The sequence below is a fragment of the Euprymna scolopes genome, chromosome 37 (assembly GCF_053919585.1).
Source record: "Euprymna scolopes isolate OS-2025 chromosome 37, ASM5391958v1, whole genome shotgun sequence".
Taxonomy (NCBI): Eukaryota; Metazoa; Mollusca; class Cephalopoda; order Sepiida; family Sepiolidae; genus Euprymna; species Euprymna scolopes.
In genome coordinates this window covers 65,227,455-65,252,196 of record NC_136518.1, presented here as the reverse complement: position 1 = coordinate 65,252,196, position 24,742 = coordinate 65,227,455, and the positions used below count along the sequence as shown (strand labels likewise).

Below are 24,742 nucleotides of genomic sequence, written 5' to 3'. Positions count from 1 at the left end.
TTCTAGTTGGCCAATCAGCTTTCTAGTATACACCGGACCCCTTCCTATCAGCCAATGGGCATGCATTTTATCAAACAAAGGATCTGTTTTAGAACTAGGTTAGTGGTTTTAGGTGGCCGTTCTCCTTTTTTTTTATACATATAAATATACCTATGTGTACACAATAATACACATATATATACATATATATGTATATATATGTGTGTGTGTGTGTGTGTGTATATTCATGTTTATTTAATTTATTTATTTGTTTGTTTTCTATTGTTCTTGTTAGTTTTAAAGCTATTTTGTATCGCTATCCTAGAGTAAGTTTTATTTTGTGAACACAGTTGTTTGCTATTTCCCGCCTACAGTTTAATAGATTTTGAGGTTCTTTAAAGTACAGGATAGAAAATTTTTTATGGAGGCATAATTTACATGGGTCGTCTAAATGTCTACATGTGGTAGCTTGTCTCATTATTTTCCATTCGACTACCGGCGAATGTCCGCTTTCTTTGAGTTCCCAGTATTTATTCGCTAGTGTTGTTTTTATACGGTGTTTTTTATTTTTGAATGTGCTTTTGTGGTCATAGTATCGGGTTTTGAAACCTAAGGAAGTCATGCCTATGTAATAATTCTTCTTATTCGGGTTTTCTTTCGCAAATATTGTTGCTTGATAAACTACGCTTTTTGTTAGACATTTATTTTGGACTGGGCAAAGTGTGCGGTGTCTACAATTGCATTTATCTTGTTCGTTATTAGTATTTTTATTTATGGTATGGTTGTTCTTGTCCGGGGTTGGTTTGTTATTATTATTATTATTATTATTATTATTATTATTATTATTATTATTATTATTATTGTTATTTCTGCTAGTGTTGGTTTTATTTCTGTCATGGTGTCTACTTTTTTTTATTGTTTATTTTGTTGTTGTTTACATTGTTTTCATTTAGTATTTTGTTATTATGTGCCTTAATTATCATCTCTAAATTTTCGCAACAACTGTAAGATAACTTCAAGATATTTTTATTAAAGATTTTGTGTAAGGGGTTGGTTGCGGGAAATATATATAAATATATATATATATATATATAACTAGTTCATTTAGTCACATAAATTAATGTACGAAAGTAAAAATTTATGCGTAAACTTTAAGTATTTATTTCAATAGTGCTCAATACGTATGTAGAGCTAGGTAGTAAAGTATAAAATATATACGCCGATTAAGCTACACAGAATATTTCGCGTTTTATCCACGCTATGGGCTATGGGCTGAGGAATCCTAGCGTGGATGAAACGCGGAATATTCTGTGTAGCTTAATCGCCATATATATTTTATAACTTACTATATATATATATATATATATATATATATATATATATATATATATATATATATATATATATAGTTTTTTTATGTTTTCTTTTTCGATTCAAACTGATGCACCAAAGTCATATGGATATATTTTTTATATATTTTTGCAATCACAAGTTTATAATATATAAGAATGACTAGAAAATTGACTCTATAATAATATATACGAAATCTGCATAAGTTAAAATACCCTATTTAAGTATAGTTTACGACTAGGCTACGCCGGGTGTCCCTGCTAGTTTAGATAAATACTTTTTTTCAGTTTTAATAAAAGAGCTGCAAGACGTCTCCATTTACACTGAATGCAACATCACTATATTACAGATGAAAGGGTCCGCTGTGGAATTTCCACAGATCCCGCTAGTTGTTTATTATTATTATTATTATTATTATTATTATTATTATTATTATTATTATTATTAACAAATGGAAACATGTTTATACATTGGATTTTAGAATAAACCCTTAAACAAACATACTAGTAAGTTTTTTCTAATACACTTTTAATTTTAATTTATGTTTTTATTTCTTTATTCCACATTCATGTAAAAACCTATAACATTCACTATTTCTGCATCTGTTACCATCCACACTAGTACTGACATTATACACTAATATGTCATCCATATTTCTTTCTTATATATATATTTTATTTAGCGTGTATTAGTTGTCTCCCTTTTATCCTAGGATATTGTACTTTTCTGCTTATATTACGTTTTCTTTATTCTTTTTTTTTTTTCATTATCTTTTAGCTTAATATTTTCCCAATTTATTACGAGGTACTCGCAAGGAAAATCAGACGTTGCCTGGGATTGGATGATGCTGGACGAAGGTTTCAAACTTCCATATCTTTATCGTCATAGAAATCGATGAAATCTCAAATTTTTCAATCAAATCGACTGATTACTTGCTCTAGTTAGGGGACCCATTGCAGTGCACTGGGAGGAAGCTTCACATACCTCCCTACAGTGACTAAAGGAATGACAATTGATTTGAATAAGAGGGAGTAATAGACTAATAGAATGACGATCAATTTGAATAAAAGCTTAAAAGAATAACAGAATAGTGGAATGGCAGTACAATTGAATAAAAGACTAAGGGAATAGCAGACTAAAGGAATGGTAGTCCATTTGAATACAGAAGTCTAAAGCACTAACAGACTAATGGACAATGACACCGATAGCATCAGTGATCAAAATGATTTTTTCCCCGTTTACCTATCTGTTTAACGAAACAACGGCAACTTCCGGTAAATGAAGGTATCTTCGAAAACGGAAGGGGCTAACCGTTCTCGATCTGTTTTTGCGCATGCGTTACTTGTTAGAATTTTTTTCTCCCATTTTTCATGATTTTCCTTTAATCCTATTGGCCTGGTCAGATGTGTTTTCGTCCATCTTAGCCAATCAGATTTGGCGAGTTTTTGCTTGTATGAAACACGACCGTTTTTTTTTCCTTTTTTTTTTTTCATCTATATACATTATACAATAGGCGTTCCAAACATAATGCCTCCTATTTTTTATTTCGCTTGGATGGATCAGAGGGGATTGCAAATTTCATTGTTTTTATCACTTAACGCATGCATTCATGACTTGGAAGTTTCATCGTCCGTTGCAGATATTAACGGTGTGAGACCCTAAGAAAGCAATGTCTTTTATGAATTGCGTATGCTTAATTTTTTTTTTTTTTGTATTAATATTTTATTGTTTCAGTCTTGCATTATTTCATATGTATTAATATATACTGCCTTTGTTTATTTTATCTAAATGCTCTTATTTTTTATTTATAGTTTTTAGTTTTTATAACGTTGGCCCTTCTCCTTTGGTGATGAGAAGTATTTAGCTTTGAAACGCTATAGCCAAAATAGATTTTCGCTCTTATACTTTCCTTATTCATCTGATGATATAATAAAGTTATATAAAACTTGTATTCCTTATCTTTTATTATATATATATATATATATATATATATAAATGCATATATATGCATATATATGCATATATATACATATATATTATATATATATACATAAATATATATATGCATATATATATATATATATATATATATATATATATATATATATATATATATATATATATATATGTATATATCGTAGAAATTTCTGGGTTGGTGTCTTGGGTGGTGTTTTATAAACTGGGAGGATAGGCACCCCGAATAAACTCTCCTGGCGGGTATGCGACAAAGCGGTACTCTTGTAATTGTGCACCGCAACTTGCTGCAAGATGATTTCCTGACCCTGCATATCAAAAACATGTTTGCCGAAGCGAATGGATACATCTAAAGTGTGTGTGACACGAAATTGAGCCTCGTGGAACATTTCGTAGCTGGGGTCGGCTCAATCCTAATGAGCAAAATGTATATTCGTATCCGAGTTCTGCCAACGTATATATATATATATATATATATATATATATATATATATATATAGAGAGAGAGAGAGAGAGAGAGAGAGAGAGAGAGAAAGAGAGAGAGAAAGAGAGAGAGAGATTTAGATTTAGATTTATATATATTTATATAAATATTTAGATTTATTTATATATATATATATAAATATTACTCATATATAATATATATATATCATATATATATATTATATATTATATATTATATAATATATATTATATATATATATATATATATATAAAAGTGAATGTGTCTGTGTGTCTGTGTGTGTACATTTTCCTACGCAATAACTCTGTCAATTTTTAGTCTACAAACTCGAAATTTGATATACCGATTACTGAGATTTTGGAAAATCTATGTGATCGGTTTTCGGCCAGAAATTTTGCCGTTAAGGGGTCAAAGTTTAACGATTTGACCTTTGAGAAATCTACCAAACTCCTCCGACAATGTTGGGTCTAAACACTTAAACTTTTAGATATAGGTTCCTTGGACATGGATCTAACTTAATAACTCGACTTAAACCCAAAACAATAAATTTTGATGGATCATAATAGGGGTCAACGTTAAACAAACACCCAGGCAACGCCGGGAACCCATGCTAATATATATATATATATATATATATATATATATATATATATATATATATATATATATATATATATATATTGAGAGATAGGTATGAATGAAGAGATGAAATAGATAGACAATCGTAGTGACCATTTCTTTGATGCGACAACATGTGGTCTCCAAATGAAGCCAATTGACGTTTGTGATGGAATATCTAATGCTATAGACATTAATTGAAGCATAACCCCACGCCATTAATATTCTCATGTAGGGACGAGTAACCATCGATGCTGTTGGGTATATGGGATATGATTTCTAACTTTATCCGATGATTAAGCCTCATTTGGAGCATCTTTTAAGAGCGGCGAGTCATACTTTCGTTATCATTACTTCCAAGTTATAAAGACATGTACCAATACACATAATTTTTCGCCTGAAAAAGACAACATGATTCTATTTCCTTTTAACGATAATCGATTTTCGTTTTTTGTTGTTTTTTTTCTCTTGGTGCAGACCATCCACTAGTTGGTCAGTTGTGTACAAATTCCAATAGAGATAAGGGCCTTCTATCATGTGTGAAAGTGACACAATATTACAGGAGCGAGACCAGAGATGCAACGCTGTACAACTCATGCTCTCTACCAATCCAAGTTATGACAACAGGACATTTGCCAGCACCCTCGAAATATATCGCTAGATTGCCACGATTGACAGGAACGTGCCCAGGGAGACTAAAACCAAGTTTCGGGCCACAGTTATGGTCTTGTAAGTGTGGTTTCAAATGAGGGCCACATTATGCGACCTCAAATTTTAGAAGTCGGCTTCAAAGTTATCACCAAAGTGTACCTGGATGTGCTGAAGAGTGGTGATACCCTTGTGCAATCAGGGGGCGGCTGGCATGCCCATGAGTGTGGCAACAGAAATCGGCGCCGGCTCACAAGTCCAAAGAGACCTAGACTTGTCTTCATAAGGAATGCTAACACTTTGTACCCTTCTCTCACTGGGCCCCTTCTTCCCCGGCCTGAACTCGCTAGAATACTTCGTTTGGTCGTACGTTAAAAATATCACCAATATGACCTCCCACAACACCAAAGCCAGTCTGATTGCCGCCATCCAACGAGTATTCGCCGAGCTCCCGCCGCCAGCACCTGTGGAATACACATGCTCCATATCGAGGCGGTAATTGAGACTGAATGCGGCTACATCATTGAATAGATGTCAGCTCTACTACATAATTAAGTTACCTAAATTGATTTTTTCTTCAAGGCCACACTTTTATTGTTCCACCCTGTATATATACAGGGTGTCCACAAAGTCTGACTACATAATTTACAGGGTACCCACAAAGTCTGGCTACATAATCTACAGGATACCCACAAAGTCTGGCTACATAATCTACAGGTGTCCACAAAGTCTGGCTACATAATCTACAGTTGTCCACAAAGTCTGGCTACATAATTTACAGGGTTCTCACAAAGTCTGGCTACATATCTACAGGGTACTCACAAAGTCTGGCTGTATAATTTACAGGGTGTCCACAAAGTCTGGCTGCATAATCTACAGGGTACCCACAAAGTCTGGCTACATTATACAGCCAGATTTTATGGACACCCTGTATATATATATACATCGCCTCGGTTAAATTTACGCGCTATATTAATCGCTTTATAGTAATGTCTATTTTTGCTTTTAATATTAATGATAATTAAATTCGATATAAAGAGATGAAGTTTCCTTCCCCTTGGATCCAAATAGTAATCCTATAATTATTAACATAAAGAAATTCACACACACACACACACACATTTTTTTTTTACACAGTGATCACCACTTATCAAGGCCCGGAAGCCACTCAGGGTAAGGGTTATTGCAAGTACATTACGTTAGTGTGGAGATTTGATGAAGTGTTTACTTAAGGGGGCGGTTTAGAAATTTGGAATTTGTTAACATTGGACTTGAAGACATCCAAGTTGTAGTCCGGTGGGAAGCAGGCAGACGGAACAGTTCCACAGGCGTGCAGTTTTAAGAAAGAAGCTTTGTTCATGAAATCCGCGTTTTGATTTAGGCACAGATATAGAGTGGGGGAAATTTTTCACAGTGGATTCAGCTAGACGGGTGTTTTTCGTGAAAGAGTGGCGAGGGGGGGGGACCAGAGATTGGAGTTCAGACGAGCACCTGCCATGGAAATAACGATAAAACAAGGATAGGCTCGCAACGTCTCTTCTGTGGGGGAGAGGTTGCAGGGTAGAGAAAAGGGCATCCCCCACTAAGCCACGAAGTCTATTTTGTAGTCTGTCAAGGCAGGATAGGCTGTTTTAGCAGCTCCTGCCCAGATATGGCAACAGTATTCCATCCTTGGACGTATATATATATATATATATATATATATATATATATATATATATATATATTTTTTTACACAGTGATCACCACTTATCAAGGCCCGGAAGCCACTCAGGGATAAGGGTTATTGCAAGTACATTGAGTTAGTAAGGAGATTTGCTGAAGTGTTTACTTAAGGGGGCGGTTCATTAGGAATTTGTTAACATTGGACTTGAAGACATCCAAATTGTAGTCCGGAGGGAAGCAGGCAGACGGAACAGAGTTCCACAGGCGTGCAGTTCTAAGAAAGAAGCTTTGTTCATGGAATCCGCGTTTTGATTAAGGCACAGATATAGAGTGGGGGAAATTTTTCACAGTGGATTCAGCTAGACGGGTGTTTCTCGTGAAAGATTGGCGAGGGAGGACCAGAGATATATATATATATATATTAGTAATGGGGCGATTCCAATATTTTTCCCGATTCCGATACAATTATCGATTCCTTGCTAAGTTCCCGATTCCGATACAATTACCGATTTCGGTTTCGATTCTTTATAAATCTTTAATTATGTAACTATAAGATTGTTATTTTCTCCGATTTTCGTAAAAACAAATGTTAAATATACATAAGTTTTTCTATACGTCAAAATACACTTTTGAAGAGTAATCTATGGATTTTAGCTTTACTTGTAATTTAAAATCAATAAATGTCTATTATTTCATCATTATTACTAACAATGGAAGATTTTACTTTATACAAAATCGAATATAAAAAGACAATGTAAATAATCGTCCTGGCATCGGAAAATAGGCATCAATTTCTTTCTGATTTCGATGCCGATTCCGATACCCCAAATCTTCCGATTTTTCCGATTCCCCATTCTGATTTCGAGTAATCGTCCCAACACTAATATATATATATATATATGCACATTATATATATATATGTATATACGTATGTATATATATGTGTGTATATATATGTATATATATGTATATATATGTATACATATGTGTGTATATATATGTATGTATATATATGTGTGTATATATATGTATATATATGTATACATATATGTATGTATATATGTGTATATATATATGTGGGTGTATATATGTACATATATATATGTATATATATGTATATATATATGCATATATATATATATATGCATATATATATATATATATATATATATATATATATATATAGTTGAACAAAATTAATGTCATTGGTGTTAATCGCTCCCCATCTCAGATTTTGTAACGGTTTCTTTTTCACGTATTTGAAGCAGGGAGGAAGCACGCGGCACACACACAAACATTGGAGATAACTCTTCGGTTTTTTGGCATTTTGGTTCTATATTACCACCTGCTGATTTCTATTGTCTCATGTATTGGAATGTTGCCTCAGTTTCACCAACATTCCAGTGCCTGAGTCATAGACAACAGTACCTCACATCTCATCTTCATCGTTTGGCGAGAGCACACAGCGAGATCTCGACGGCACACACGAACACCCAGCACTACTACCACCACCACTACTACTACTACTACCACCACCACCACCACCACCACCACTATCACCATCACTATAGAAAACAACTGGTAACCCAGTCTCCTCACCAAACGAGCTGGTATTCAGGCATTTGCACGCGCGCATCTTCGACCGGAAGTGGAGAAGAAAAAGGGGAAGGCGGAAGAAGAAAATGAGGAGGAGAAGGTGGAGGAATGGGCACAACCTGGGTAGGAGCATTTTTTTTTTTTTACGGGTTCTTTCCTTTATTATTTAGATACGATCATGCACAAGTATGACATTCTCCGAGCGTTTATCGGTCGCACTTAAGTACGAAATACCATTTTCCTCGATCTGCCGGCCTTTAAATTTGAAATAAACTCCTGAGGTGTATCCACATGTATAATATATAAGGTAGCCATATAAAAACAATGCAAAATCAATATGGTATAATAGCATTACATATACAACTTGTAAAATACTCGTCCCAGGACAGGTAAAAGTAGTAAATATAACATTAATTTTAAATTGTAATGATTTATTTCTTTAGGGTATAGTACGCTTTTGGTGCACTTTTCTTCCTCAATAGTAAAGTTTAAAAATAAATAATATGCTCCGGTTACTCATCATTTTGCCTAGAATATATATTCCATTTCTCATAAGTTCACGTTCAATGATTTAGGATTTACCAAGCACGTACATATTGTCGACACTTATGCGCACGCACAGATCGTTTTATATAAAAATGCATTCCTGTGGATAATTCACAATTTGACGTCGAGCAATTATTTTCACTATAACTTTATTTCTAATCTACGTATTTTATTTTGAAAATTTGGAGGGGTGGGGGCAGTTTAAGTTGATGCACGCACTAAATGCTAAGGTTTACGAAAAAATAATTGGTTATGCTACTCACCGGATTGCTATAAATATATACTTCAAAATTCATAATGATCTGTTCAATTTTTGGAAGTTTACTATGTACACACATATATGTATAAATATATCTATACTCTTATATTCAGAACGCCATTGTATTACAAGAAAGAAGGTTACCTCATCAGTTAAAAGCTAGGTGAAGATAGAAATTAATATAACCAAGCACCGACACTACTCAATGAGCAGATATGACCTGGTATTTATAAAAAATGTTCCTCTTGCTTGTATAATGTTAGTATTGTATACCTATACCTGTTTATCTATATAATATTAACAGACGGCCCATGATATGTTTTTTTTGACCGACGTTGGTACTTTATATATTAGATGAATAGACGGATAGCAAAATCAATTGGGAAAATGGGGAATTTCGACACATTTAATTTTCGAAAGGTTAACGGAATTCATTTTAATGTAATAAACTTACTGAATAGATACTATCATTTTCTGTAAAAAACTTATATAATGATATAAAAATGGGCTGCTATGATTTACAAAAATAATATAATGCGTTGAAATACAAAGGTCGAAAAGAATACTCTGAATAAGAATTTTTAAACCGTCTGTAATAAATTAATGCTTGCCGTTATCCATTTGTAATTGCATTGTCCAGCTTCTCTCTGTCTAACTGTCTGCCTGTTTGTTTGTCTGTCTGTTTGTCTGCCTGTCTCTCTCCCTCTCTCTCTCTCTCTCTCTCTCTCTCTCTATCTCTCTCTATCTATCTACTTATCTATCTATCTATCACCTTTTCTCTATATATACGGTATCTACAGATTGTTTCGCTGTATCAAAGCTCTTCAGTGCGTCTAGACTAGCACCTATACTAAACCAAGAATCGAATCGACAATTATCTAGTTGCTAATCAGCAGTTCTACTTACTAAGCGATCGGATTTGCGCTTGAAAAGATATCTATAATATCTTTATTAGTGGTGGGAGGATTCCAATATTTTTTCCGATTCCAATACAATTACCGATTCCATACTAAATTCCCGATTCGATACAATTACCGATTCCGATTCCTATTCTTTATAAATCTCTTAATATTCAACTATAGAGTTGTTATTTTCCATGATTACCGTAAAAATGCACGTTAAATGTGGAGATATGTTCTTAAACGTGAAAAATACACTTGTGTGGGATCATTTATCGAGTTTTAGTTTTATTGGTAGTTAAAAATCAATAAATATTTATTATTTTATAATTTTTACCAGCAAAGGAAAAGTTTGCTTTAAACACATTCAAGTAAAAAAAAAATGAAAAGTATCGTTTGGGCATCGGACAATATGCACAAATTTTTCCGATTCCGATACCTTTAAATATTCCGATTTTTCCGATTCCCAATTTCGACTTATCGTCCCAACACTAGTCTTTATATAATCATTGACCGTCAGCTTTAAAATGTTCCATCTTTTCATTTACAAAGAGCTTTGACTTTATTTTTCGCGATATTAACATTAATTAATCAAACTAATTTTAATAAAAAAGGATAAATTAGTAAAAACCTGTTTTTTTTTTTTACATAAAACTAACATCGCTGGCTACAAAATAAGATATCGATCTCTACTAATATATAAAAGTCTCTTTGTGTGCGTGTGAGAGTTACTTCCTCATAGGTTCCGAAACGGCTGAGCCTATCTTTTGCAAATTTCGTACAAAATAATTTTTATATCTGATAGTATTCTTAGTATGTTTATACAGGAATTCATCCGATAAGTATCGGAAATCGAAAAAATCTGACCTTAAAAATAACTTTTTTCTTTTATATATAAAAGAATAAAATTTTACAGAGGAATGTTTTACGATACACCGGCAAGGGAGATAATAAAATTTTAGCAAATCATTTTTTTTTAAACAGAAGCACTTTCAGATGATGTGTCTTTTGCCATTGCTATTGGTGGCAGAGAAGGTTTATTGTAATTATTGAAGGAAACAAGCCTAGTCTTGGCAGCATTGAATGTGACCAACCATTTATGTCCCCCATTCCACTACAGATTGGAGGTCTTCCTTTAGTGCAATGGTTCTCAACCGGGGGTCCACATGGACCCTAGGGGTTCATGGAATATTTCTGGGGGGTCTACAGGCAAAACATAACAAAATTAGCATAATTATTATAGTTGTTGTAGAATACTTTGTTTGCATTAAATTAGTTTTCATTTTAAAAATAAAGCTTAATTATATAATATTTCTTTTATTATTAAAACCTCAAAATTTATATGAGTGAAAAATAGAAGATTGTCTTATTACCAATAGTTATAAAGGGGTACACCAAGATAAATAGAAGGGAAAAGGGGTCCATGAGTAAAAAAAAAGGTTGAGAACCACTGCTCTAGTGTTTCTGCCATATCCTTAGAGATGTGTTCATTTGTTTTCTCCTCGTGTCTGTTATAGAGCGTGGTGTCATCAGCATATATACCCATCAGAGACACTGCCATTTTCATTCGCTCTTTACATCCTGTCTTCTTCCCCCCTCTCTTTTCTCTCTATCGTGTCTGCCCTTTTTTTTATTTTCTTTCCGCTTTTCTCTCTCTCCCACGTCACTTTTCGCCCTATCTTTTATTTCTCTTTCTTAGTTTTACTCTTTCTTTTTTAATTTTTTTTTTTTTGTGGGGAAGGTGGTGATTCGCTTATACTCCCTATGAATGAAAACGGCTAAGTAATGTTCCTATTTACTTTTCCTCCCCGCGAGGGCAGAGTTAGACACCAGAGGCGTTTTTTTTTTAATATGGAGAAAAAGAATAAAAATAAAAATAACCTCAGTCGTTAAGAATTTCTCTTCCCCTAACTGAGAACAAAAAATTGAAGTGTAACATCATAACAGATACTACACTTTGATCTCGGCCCGAAGGGTTACACGGGTATAAGGCGTTCGTTTCCCCGCAGGAAAATAAACAATTCCAAAAAGAATAACTTGTAACGAAAATTAATGAAAGCAACAAAAATGCTTCATATAAGCTTACGGCGGATTAAAGGAATAAATGCGACGTGATTAAAATAAATAGAATTTAGTAAAGTTTAAAATATGTTAAAACGCAACGAAATTGTTGGAGTAAGAATATAAATTAATAGATATTCACTTAAATATGGTATTAGCGTAAAAATTTACATAGAAAAATAAAAGCCTACAATATTCTATAATATAAATCTCACCTTTCTGTTTAAATGTATGTATATGTGTGTGTTTGCCTAAAACTTTAAACAGAGGCGACAGATTTTCACGAGATCGGTATCATTTTGAAGGGCGACCCTGTAGACGAAAAATATCGAAAAATTGGCTAAAAACATTAATTACTGCATCCTCATCCTTTCTACAGGGAGGGTCGCTTTTTTTTCACCGATATTTTCGGAAGTCATCCCCTCTTTTCGATTGTCTAGACTTAATTTAAACTTACGTCACTTCCAGTGTGGCGATGGACCCAATAGCTAACGCGTCATGTTTTTTTTTGTTTTGTTTTGTTTGCTTGACTTTCTTTTCCTCCTTTGCGGAACGTGTTCGAGCCTGCCTGCCGACTACAACTTTTTTTTTTTTTTTTTTTTTACTCAACCAACACCCTTACACACACCTCAATTTTTTTTTAGCCTTCGCGTCAGGGGTTCAAGCCTGCCTGCCTACTACAATTTTTTTTTTTTTTTTTGCTCAACACACACCTATAAACACCCGGGCACTCAGGCTAGTCTATAATATAAATTGCTTAAATGTATGTATGTATGTATGTATGTATGTATGTATGTATGCCTAAAACCGGACGCGTCGGAATGCGACGAAACTGGCATCGTTTTAAACCTCCACCCTTCAGACGACAAACATCGAAGAATTGGCCAAAAACAATAATTCCTTCACTCTCATTGCGGCAGTTTCCTACAAGGAGGGGTCGCTTTTATTCGCAGATATTTTCGAACGTCATCCACTCTTTTCGGTTGACTAGCCTTAATTTTGACGTTCGGCACTTCCGGTTTTGTGATGGACGCAACAGCAAACACCTCACTTTTTTTTCACGTTCTTTTCCTCTTTCGCGGCACGAGTTCGAGCCTGACTGCCTACTACAATATTTTTTAAAATTTTTTTGTTCAACGCACACTTCCAAACACCCGGGCAACGTCGTAAAATAATAAAAAACAGTAATATAAAAAAAATAAAGATGCATAGAAAACATGGTTAATAATAATAATAATAATAATAATAATAATAATAATAATAATAATAATGATAATAATGATAATAATAATAATAATAATAATAATAATAATAATAATAATAATAATAATAATAATAAACTGTTGTGAAGGGTCAAGTACCGTGAAAACACCAAGATGGTAGAGCACCAATCAAACTTCTACCGAAAGCATGTGAACAATACTAGAACCTTGGGGAAGTTTATTGGCACTAAACTCGCAAAGAACACATGCAGTTGATGCTAGCAAAAAGTCAATAGTACACAGGTGTTGTGATAACACAACGTAATTGGCACTGGTTCTATATAATTTGCAATAATAATAATAATAATAATAATAATAATAATAATAATAATAACTGGGACCTTGGGAAGGCTTAATGCTACTCAAATTCCAGTATAAAGCGATGGCCACTGCCGGCGAGAAATCAACGGTAAGAGGCTGTCGCGATGGTGCAATTCATTTGCAAATGCCATCGAAGGAGGTGAAGAGAACTGGACGTCTGGGGAGACTTGTTGCCACTCAGCCTCCAGAGAACACCACAGGTTTCCAATCAGATCGTTTGTTGACTTGTGTGAAGCCCCCATGTGAGCCAATAATAATGATAACCATGATAATTACAATGATGATTATAATAATAGTGATGATTACAATGATAATCATGATAACAAAATATTAATTAACTCGGGAAGGAATTGTGTAATTACCCAAATGAAATAGTAAATAACAAAGGGGAAAACTGTAACTGAAAAAATTCAATGCACATTGTCCTGTAAAAAATAACTGCTTTAACTAAGGGCATTCGCATAATAATATACATGGGACAACCTGCTGAAAATTCAAAACGAGTTGTTATAAGCACAAACGTACATTTAATAATAAAAAATGCAGTTGTAAGACATTATTATTGAACAATTATTTCAGTCTCATAGAAAACGGACAGTCGCGTAGTGTCGAAAAGAAAATGTTACGATGTTATCGGACATTATGTTATTTAAACAACCCGCGTAGATTAGGCCGAGGCGAGAAACTATAAATTCTTAAGTTTGAAGATGCCAAGTAATTATTGAATCGTAAAATCGAAAAAAAAACAGCAACTAACTTAGTACAAAAATAAATATCACGTGTTATAAAAAATTAAAAGAGAGGATAGATAGATAGATAGATAGATAGATAGATAGATAGATAGATAGAAAGATAGATAGATAGATAGATAGATAGATAGAGAGAGAGAGAGAGATACATAGATAGATAGATAGATAGATAGATAGATAGATAGATAGATAGATTTAGGAGAATGAACAAGTAGACATTTTAGAATGGATAGATCGATAAATAGATAGATAGCTCTGAGAGGAGATAGATAGATAGATAGATAGAGAGAGAGAGATAGAAAGATAGATAGATAGAGAGATAGATAGATAGATAGATTTAGGAGAATGAACAAATAGATATTTTAGAATGGATAGATAGATAGATAAATAGATAGATAGCTCTGAGAGGAGATAGATAGATAGATAGATAGATAGATAGATAGATAGATAGATAGATGTGGCAAATCATATAGTATGATTGATTTTAGTACGGCGGTTCTTCATAAAAAAAAACATAAAAAACGTAAAACTCAATGAAACAAAAAAGTAAAATAAAGAAAGCGAAAACAAATAATGGCGATTTTCCTCTCGTATTTACCGACGTCACTACGCATGCGTATCACGTCCTTAATATCAAAAAGAAATCTGACTAAAACAAGAAAAAAAAAAAACTTAATTATTTATTGTTGGCCCTCGGGGAGCAATCTCTGCTCTGAGTACCAGTCTTTCGTCAGAAGATAATTGGAAAATCGATTTATTTTAGCAGGTTATCAACGGTAAGTAATTCCATTTAGCACTAGCGAAATGCGAAGCCAGTTTCTCTTTGTCTAAATGTTTCTATCAACCATTCTTTCTTTCCTTCTCAATATTTATTCCCTTTCTCTCTCTCTCTCACACACACACACACTATATATATATATATATATATGTGTGTGTGTGTGTATGTGTGTGTGCGTGTGTGTGTGCGTGTATGACCGCATGCTCGTGTGTGTTTGTACAGAATATAAGAACAACATCAGTACCATCGGTTTCATATCCGAACAAAATGAATCTATATTTGGTCGCCTATATCGGACTTTCATCAACTTCTGTTCATATATTACTCTATGGAATTAGCATCTTCAATATCCAACCAGATATTGGTCTCTTTAGTTCGGATTCAAAATCGACGCTTCCGATGTTCTTCTGGTGTTCTTTAGCACATATACATTAAATATAACGCTCTTATTTTTACTCCTTCTTAAGAATAAAGCATCGTGCACTCGTGTATACATACAATATATATATTTTTTATTTGCAAATTTATTTAAACTTAATGAAAATTGAATGCACTTTCAGAGCATATACTTTATTTTTTTTAAACAATTAAAATACTACAAGTATATTTATAACATATTCATGTCATTTGCGAATAAAAGCTCAGTCGATATATATTTTGTTGCAATTGTGAAAAATGCCAGTCGGTATATATTTTGTTGAAATCTCGAAAAATGCCAGTCGGTATATACATTGTGGAAATTGCGAAAAATTCCAGTCGATATATATTTTGTTGAAATTGCGAAAAATGCCAGTCGGTATATATTTTGTTTGAATCTCGAAAAATGCCAGTCGGTATATACATTGTGGAAATTGCGAAAAATTCCAGTCGATATATATTTTGTTGAAATTGCGAAAAATGCCAGTCGGTATATACATTGTGGAAATTGCGAAAAATGCCAGTCGGTATATACATTGTGGAAATTGCGAAAAATTCCAGTCGATATATATTTTGTTGAAATTGCGAAAAATTCCAGTCGGTATATACATTGTGGAAATTGCGAAAAATGCCAGTCGGTATATACATTGTGGAAATTGCGAAAAATTCCAGTCGATATATATTTTGTTGAAATTGCGAAAAATGCCAGTCGGTATATATTTTGTTTGAATCTCGAAAAATGCCAGTCGGTATATACATTGTGGAAATTGCGAAAAATTCCAGTCGATATATATTTTGTTGAAATTGCGAAAAATGCCAGTCGGTATATACATTGTGGAAATTGCGAAAAATGCCAGTCGGTATATACATTGTGGAAATTGCGAAAAATTCCAGTCGATATATATTTTGTTGAAATTGCGAAAAATTCCAGTCGGTATATACATTGTGGAAATTGCGAAAAATGCCAGTCGGTATATACATTGTGGAAATTGCGAAAAATTCCAGTCGATATATATTTTGTTGAAATTGCGAAAAATGCCAGTCGGTATATACATTGTGGAGATTGCGAAAAATTCCAGTCGATATATATTTTGTTGAAATCTCGAAAAATGCCAGTCGGTTGACCAACCATTGGTCAAAAGTGAACTTGGACGTTCGCGAAATTTTGTTTCGGGTGGGAATGGATTTAATCCAGTACTAATAGCAAACACTATATGTATCTCATTGACTGCAGACCACGCGATTCTTACTCTGGCGTGATTTTACTAGTCATTTATGAATCTTGTTTGCGGTTGTGGAACGCTGGCAAGAATGTTTGTCACAACGATACAGCATTCTGTCTCAAGGTATTCGAGAACTTTCTGATTGAATGAGATACACTTTCGTTGTACATAAGACCCTTTCGGCAATGACATAATGGGGCGGTTTCATCGGAGTGTGAAGTGATTTGAAGCAGTCTATTAAAACCCATAAGAATGATGTATCATGACTGTCTGCCTCAGTTAACCCGATTCATCGTAACAGCGTTCGACGGAAGGCTATTGATGAACCCCTTTCAGCCCGAACAGCAGCAGTAGAATAGATACAATGTGGGTGATCGTGTCTGTGTAAAGACCCCAACTGGACCGTGCGCGACCCCTTATGCACGCGAACGTTCTTGTCGACGGGATGCCTCGCCATATAAGGGATCTGCGTCCCGTCATTGGCCCGGATACCACAGAGGCCGACAGTGACAACGATTCTCCAACCCAGAGAGCGAGGTTGATTACTATCAAAAAAGAAAAAGACAACGCGTCTGCGCCAAATAACAGTTCTTCAGATGAGTTATCTGAAGAGAAAGTACCTATACATAGAAGAAGCATTGGATAAAGAAAACCACCTCTGGGTTATCTGTGTGACTATTATGTAGCGGAATTGAACTAGAATATTAGAGAACTTGATTACGTAGTGAAAGTAATGAAGAAAGTTACTCACACAGACGAATTCTCCTGTATCTATCCTGTCGAGGGACGGAATGAGGAAGGGAAGGAAAAAGAAAAAAATCTTCGTTTTTAGAAGATTCAGTAATATACATATGGCATTAATTTTCATAGGAGGACAGAAACTGCTAGGAAAAGGAGGAGTTGGGAGCATGAGGTCATTTTCTTTTTTTAGTTTTTCGACAGCTGAGAGAGAGAGGGAAAAAAGTGAGGGAGAAAAAAAGAGAGAGAATGGACGGTGGAAAATACAGTTGAGCAAATATTCATCTTCATTTAATTTTATTTACTTTCTTTTGTAAATTCATATATATATATATATATATATATATATATATATATATATATATATATATATATCCTAATCCTATATAAAAATTGTACCACGAGAGTGACCTCTCCTGCATCGGGTAATATAATACGAATTCAAACAATAAGCACAAATAAAATATTAAAGCAAATACGCATAAATAAAGGAATAAAATTATATAAAATTATGATAATTGGAAAAAAAAAACAAATAGGAAAAACAGGGAAAAGTAAAAAAAAAATAAATAATTAATAAATAAAAATAAAAATACGAAAGTACGGGTTAAAACGGAAAACTATCTTTACATAACACCAAAAGATGGAGGAAGTGAGGAAGCATGGTTCTGGAAATCTTTTTACCCGAATACGATGTCCAGCGTGTTAAAAATATACCATTTGTTGTAAAAATCTAATGGATAAACATCTGAAGAAGTTGGTGGGGACAGGATATTTTTACGGAAACATAAATCGTAAAATTGTCACTCATTAATGAAACAGCTGTAATGGAAAAATCCAGGAAATAAACGAAGGTTATAAAAACAAAAACGTGAGTCTTTGAATGTTCAACAAAACTTTGCACTATATATATATATATATATATATATATATATATATATATATATATATATATATATATATGTGTGTGTGTGTTTTATCATTTATAAGTATGTCTAGAAAAGGTAATGAGTGATAGTTTTCTGTTTTGTATGTGGACTTTATGAAAGGTTCGACTGAGTCTAATTTGTTTTTAATATTATCTATGTGCTCATTTTCAGGAAGAAAAATTCAAATCTCGCCAATGTATCTAAAATATTCTGTGTTTAGGGGTAATCTAAATATGAAAGAACGAGATTCTAGGAATTCTATAAAAAGGCAGGCTTATACTATAATAAGAGAGTTACCCACAGGAACGCTAACATTTTTTTTGTTTTTTGAAGAAATTGTTATTAAATTGAAAATAACTAATGTCAGTAAAACGTCTATATAATTTGTATAAAGGTTTCGCGACAAAACGGTAAGTTCATGTTAGATTTTTTAGGAGTAATTTGAAACATTTTTTAATGGGGACACTAGTGTATGATGATGTTATATATAAGCTGTGTTTTTTATGTATATTAACGTTTTTTTTATCTTGTTGAGTTAATCTCCAGAGTTTTTATGTGGGATGTGCTGATAGTGCCCATTAATGGAGTTAAGATGTTGGATGTGAGACATTATGGGCCGCATAGGGATATAAAGACAAAACCTCGATGAATACATAACTTGCTTTGTTTCTATTTTTATCTCTCTATCTCGTCGGAATACTATTATTCTCATCATTATATATATATATATATATATATATATATATATATATATATATGTGTGTGTGTGTGTGTGTGTATGTGTGTGTGTGTGTGTGTTTTATCATTTTTATTATTATTAGCTTTATTATTTTCATCATTATTAATTTTTACACATAACCTTATTTTCAAGGGCAAACTGTCTGGGTCGTGAACGCCTAGCATCTTTTCTATCTTTTTACTTATGTTTCTGTTTTTTATTTTTATTTTTTTTTTTTTTTGTCGACTGAATTGCTCATACGGGAAAAATATTAAGAGACTTAAAAAAGTATTTATTCCTTAACTACTTTCAAATGTTTTTTTCTACAAACCTGTATCGTACATATTTGGATTGTTGTTGTAATACATATTGGATTATAATTGGAGTTTACTTGTGCAATTCCAGATTCTTCTTATAGAAACATTGTGTCCTAATATCATTTCGTTTTGATAATATTTAACTCTTCATATCTTTTCCTTCTTTTATTTTTTCCTTTGCATTTAATTTATCTTTTTATTTTTTAATGTTCACCCCATTTTTTTTAACTCATTTCACAAAAGTTGTTTTTTTAGGCAGGTTATATTTTACTAACTTTCATGTAATGCTAATTCCAATAATGCCAGTGCTAGCAAATTCATAACTTTGTCATAATATTCATTTGTTAATGTCTTTTCTCTGATGAGAAGCACGAATTTCCTTGAAACTTCGCGGATTAAAGAAAATTTCAATACATCTTATTTGAATATCCTGCCGAATGATGGTTTCAATTAAATGCGTTCTTCTCATCAAAAGAAAGATACTAGCAAATGTATAATGTATATATATATATATATATATATATATATATATATATATATATATATATATGGTAGACATATATAGCATATATATATGTATATATATGTTATATATATATGTATATATATGGTATATATATGTATATATATGGTATATATATATGTATATATGGTATATATATGTATATATGGTATATATATGTATATATATGGTATATATACATGTATATATACCATATATATATATGTATATATATGGTATATATACATGTATATATATGGTATATATATGTATATATATATGTTATATATATGTATATATGGTATATATGTATATATATGGTATATATATGTATATATGGTATATATATATATGTATATATATGGTATATATATATGTATATATGGTATATATATGTATATATCTGGTATATATATGTATATATGGTATATATATGTATATATATGTATATATGGTATATATATGTATATATATGGTATATATATATATGTATATATATGTATATATATGGTATATATGTATATATATGGTATATATATGTGTATATATGGTATATATATAGTATATATATAGTATACATATATGTACATATATATTGTATATATATACATATAAATATATATATGGTATATATATATGAATATATACATATACATATAAATACATATATATGCATATAAATATATATACATATATATATAAAGATATATATATAATATAAATATATGTAGTATATATATATATATATATATATATATATATATATATATATCGTAATTTGGGGAAATTACAAGGCGCTTCTACAGTAATTAAACGGAAAATACAAAATGTACTTGGTTTGTAGAGTGTAAGATGGATCATGTATATTACGTCATAGTGAAAAGCTAGGCATGTTAAATTTTAAAAGATGCAAAAACTAATATGATATAGATATGGGTAATACTGTTCATCAAAGAATAGATTAACATAATATCTCACATTTAGTAAAGGTGGGTTAATCAACGTTTGTTTTGCTTAGGTTATTTTTCTATATATCTTAACCATACGAAATATATACTATAGTTTGTTGGAGGTTTTAGTGATATTTTTACATAATTCGATTTTAAGTGGGCTTAAATGCAATTTGCAATTCACTCACCAAGTGATCTATTGCTTAGTATGTTTCTATCTATAACTTTCACCTTGTCTCACAGTATCTATAACTCTCACTTGCGTCGTTCTCTCTTTTTCTCTCTTTCTCTCTCTCTCTCTCGCTCCCTCTCTCTTTCTCTCTCTGTCTATTTATCTATATATCTTATTATTTCCCGAGTGTTTTTATAAATTCGAATATAATAAAGAGAGGAAAGAATAAAAAATAATTGATCTATTATAAACCAAGGAGAATATCACGTCAAGAAGTAGTAATAGTAGTAGTATTTAATTTAATACAAAGAGAGAGGAGGAGGCAGATAAAAAGAGAAATTAACTTGTGATTTATTTGTTTGATTATTATATGTAATTGACTTTGCGAGTACACATTTTCCTGGTTCAGGAAATGAAACCAGCGCTTTGTTAAAAAAGATGTATATATATACATATATATATACATATATACATACATATATATATAATGTATATATATATATATACATATATATACATATATAATGTATATATACATATATATATACATATATATACATACATATATATAATGTATATATATATATATATATATATATATATATATATATATATATCATGCATGTATCCAATTTTCTTTCTTTTATAAACTCCATGAACTTCTGTGTCTTCTGTTAGGTCTTTCTTCAGTCGAATCTACGTGGCATAAAGGCGCGGGTCAACCATTGACAAGAAAACCGAGTCAAGGTACTGTTCAAACATGCACTGCTTTTAGGAAAAGAGAAATTGATGAATTAAAACTATTACTAATACTTATGTCCTTTATCTTAAAATGTTATATTATTGATAAACTGCTTCTTCCAGGCACGTACTTTTTATAATACTAGAGGGAAATGGCATTCACTTCCTATCAATTAAGTACTCTTATTGCCTCACATCACTGTGTGCAAATATTTACAGGTATAATTCTTTTTATAACACTGTTAATATTGCATTTTTTTTTTGCCCGCACTGATTCTTACATACAGTTATACGTTTCTTAAAATTAATAACCGCCTGCTCACTTTCAATTAAATTCAAAATGGTGTCCTGAATGTATTCCAAAAATAAGTTAATATCAGAATGATTGATTTTTATGACTATTTTAACTGATTCTTCTGAATCTTTCTTCACATTCCCGAACATGTTATATAGTATTTAACATTACGTTTTACATTGCCTCTTTGTAATTAGCACGCACTTAAACATTTCTTAGCTTTCTAAAAAGTAGAGAAAATCTCAATCTGTTATTGATAAGTTAACCTGAGGCAGATGTTTATTTGTTGCGGCAGTCATATGTTCACATCATTCACTGCCATATGGGGTTGGTAATGAACAGTATTGGGCTTTCCAACACATGAAACCAAGTGAAATAACCCAGTCTTTTATTTAACTCTATTGGTGTTGAAAGGATTCCCAAGTCTTTATGGTAGAATTATGAATCTCCTCCCTGTAAGCGTATGTCCACAATGTCACCGCGCATCTGTTTGATAATAAGATGGTTGTGCTGGGCTCTGTCAAATTTATATCCTATCAGTACCATAAAACTAGTTTATCTTGTAGATATCGGAGACCTTCACGTAGTCCCTCATATAAGTTCGTGAAAAAATAGAAAGAAGCACTGCCAACAGAATTGAATCATTCAAAGAAGAATGTTGATTCATAAAAATTGGTTTATTAGTTGTGAAGCGTCACCGTGCAAAATACTTGTTTATGTTGGGAAAATAAATAGAAATGGGAGACTGGCTAGTAAAACGGATGCTGGTAAAGTTGGGAACCTTATTATAAATCCTGTCATCATCCTCAACGATGACTGTGTTATATATTTAGCTCACCATTGTGTGTGACTGGTCGATCCGTAAAAAGTTGAATATTGAATGTAGCAGCAAGTCGTGGGAACATATATCAGAAATATCACTTAAAAGTGGCATACGCTATTCACTACGACTATACAATATCCATACAACTACGTACCTAGAAAACGGGGCTACAAAACATGGCATAATTATATAGGGTGAGAAGGAGAAAGAGGCGAGCTTAATAGAGATAAGTATCCTCAATGATGCCGGATTAAACAGACCTGAGATGCCAAAAGAAAATGAAATACAAAGGTATGACATGAAAAGAAACTGGAATCTTAGGAAGATCCCTATCATTTCAGTAATTATAGGAGCAGCTGGACTCAGGAAACTATTTCAAAAACTATCTCTCAAGTATACCCGGTGAACAAAGTGCAAGAGAGATTCAAACAATTGCACTTAAAAGGATGGTCAGGATCTTAAAAAGATCTCTCGGTTGGAATATATAAGATGGTAGGAGAATGTTCGGCATCTGGTAGAATGCCCCACCCCAACTTGAACAAACTGATGAGAATTGAAAAAAATATATATATTAGGTGCTCATCGACTGCTGACTCGAATTATATTTATGAAACAATGCTTATTTAAAACGAGAGACTGACACATAAAACTATTATTAAAACATTTTATTTGTTATCGCGTGTGGGAAAAGAGAAATCGAACAAATAGACGGATTGCTCGTCTATCTATATATAGGATACACTTATGTGTCACTAGTTTTCTAGCACTGTACATAGAGCCAACCTTGTCAATGTACTCCCTATATTTGCTCCAACTCGTGTTGGCTGCGAATGTTTAGCCGAAGTGTTTGAACGATGAGATCTCAGGCAGGGTTCTAATTGTCAAGCAAATCGGTGATTAAGAATATGTTTTTGCAATTGTTAAAGGTTGTTGGTTGCTTTTGTTTTACGGCATATCAACCCTTTTCAGGTTATGTAATGCCAAATTCAGTGATTTTGAAGAAAAAGTTTTTAATAGAATTTTTTTTTCAAGTCAGTTTCTATTTAACCCATAGTTGGGAACCTAACAGGTACTACCACTCCGGGTCAGAGTGGACCTGGGAGCAATGGCTCCACACTTCCCAAAGCCCGCAAACTGGGGCCTTACCATCGGATATAGTTTAAGATTATATCCAGTACCAATTCTTAAAGGAAAGAGGCTTAGACTTAATAGTATTAAATATTACCATATATTTACAATCCCATTCCACCATAAGCTGAAGGTCGTTTGTTTTGTTTTTTTTTTGTTTGTTTTTTTTTAGGTTTCTGCCATAGCTTTGGATAGGTTTTTTTATGCCAGGTGCTAGCCTAAAAAGGTAAATGTACTGAATGAAGGTTTCTAATAAAATTGACATCAACAGCACTGCTTTTGAAAGGGCCTGGAAAAGACACGGCTTTTTCAGAGTGTTTGGCTTGAAGTGTTTATGTCGGTAAAACCTGTACACAACAATGAAAATCTTTGGAAGAGCCGAAACACCACAAAACAATCGCTTTTTCATAAATAGCAAAACAATGGAAATGCTTGAACACGAGTTATATATGCAGGATAACAAAGAAGTCGCCGATGGATCACGGTGACCTTTTTAGCTATTTCGTATTTGAATATATAATTCTGTTTCAATGTTAAATGAAATTATAGGATTCGTTTCTTCTTTTTTATTATTTTCATCGTTTCAAACATCGCATAAAACGTAACGCTTGAGGAGCTGGA

General features: G+C 32.6%; 1 protein-coding gene across 9 annotated transcripts in view; it reads left to right on the top strand.

The window, feature by feature from the left end:
- The window catches only part of LOC145261213 (voltage-gated inwardly rectifying potassium channel KCNH7-like), a 1,042,998-nt gene that overhangs the window by 819,375 nt on the left and 198,881 nt on the right, over window positions 1–24,742 (top strand). The window lies entirely within an intron of this gene.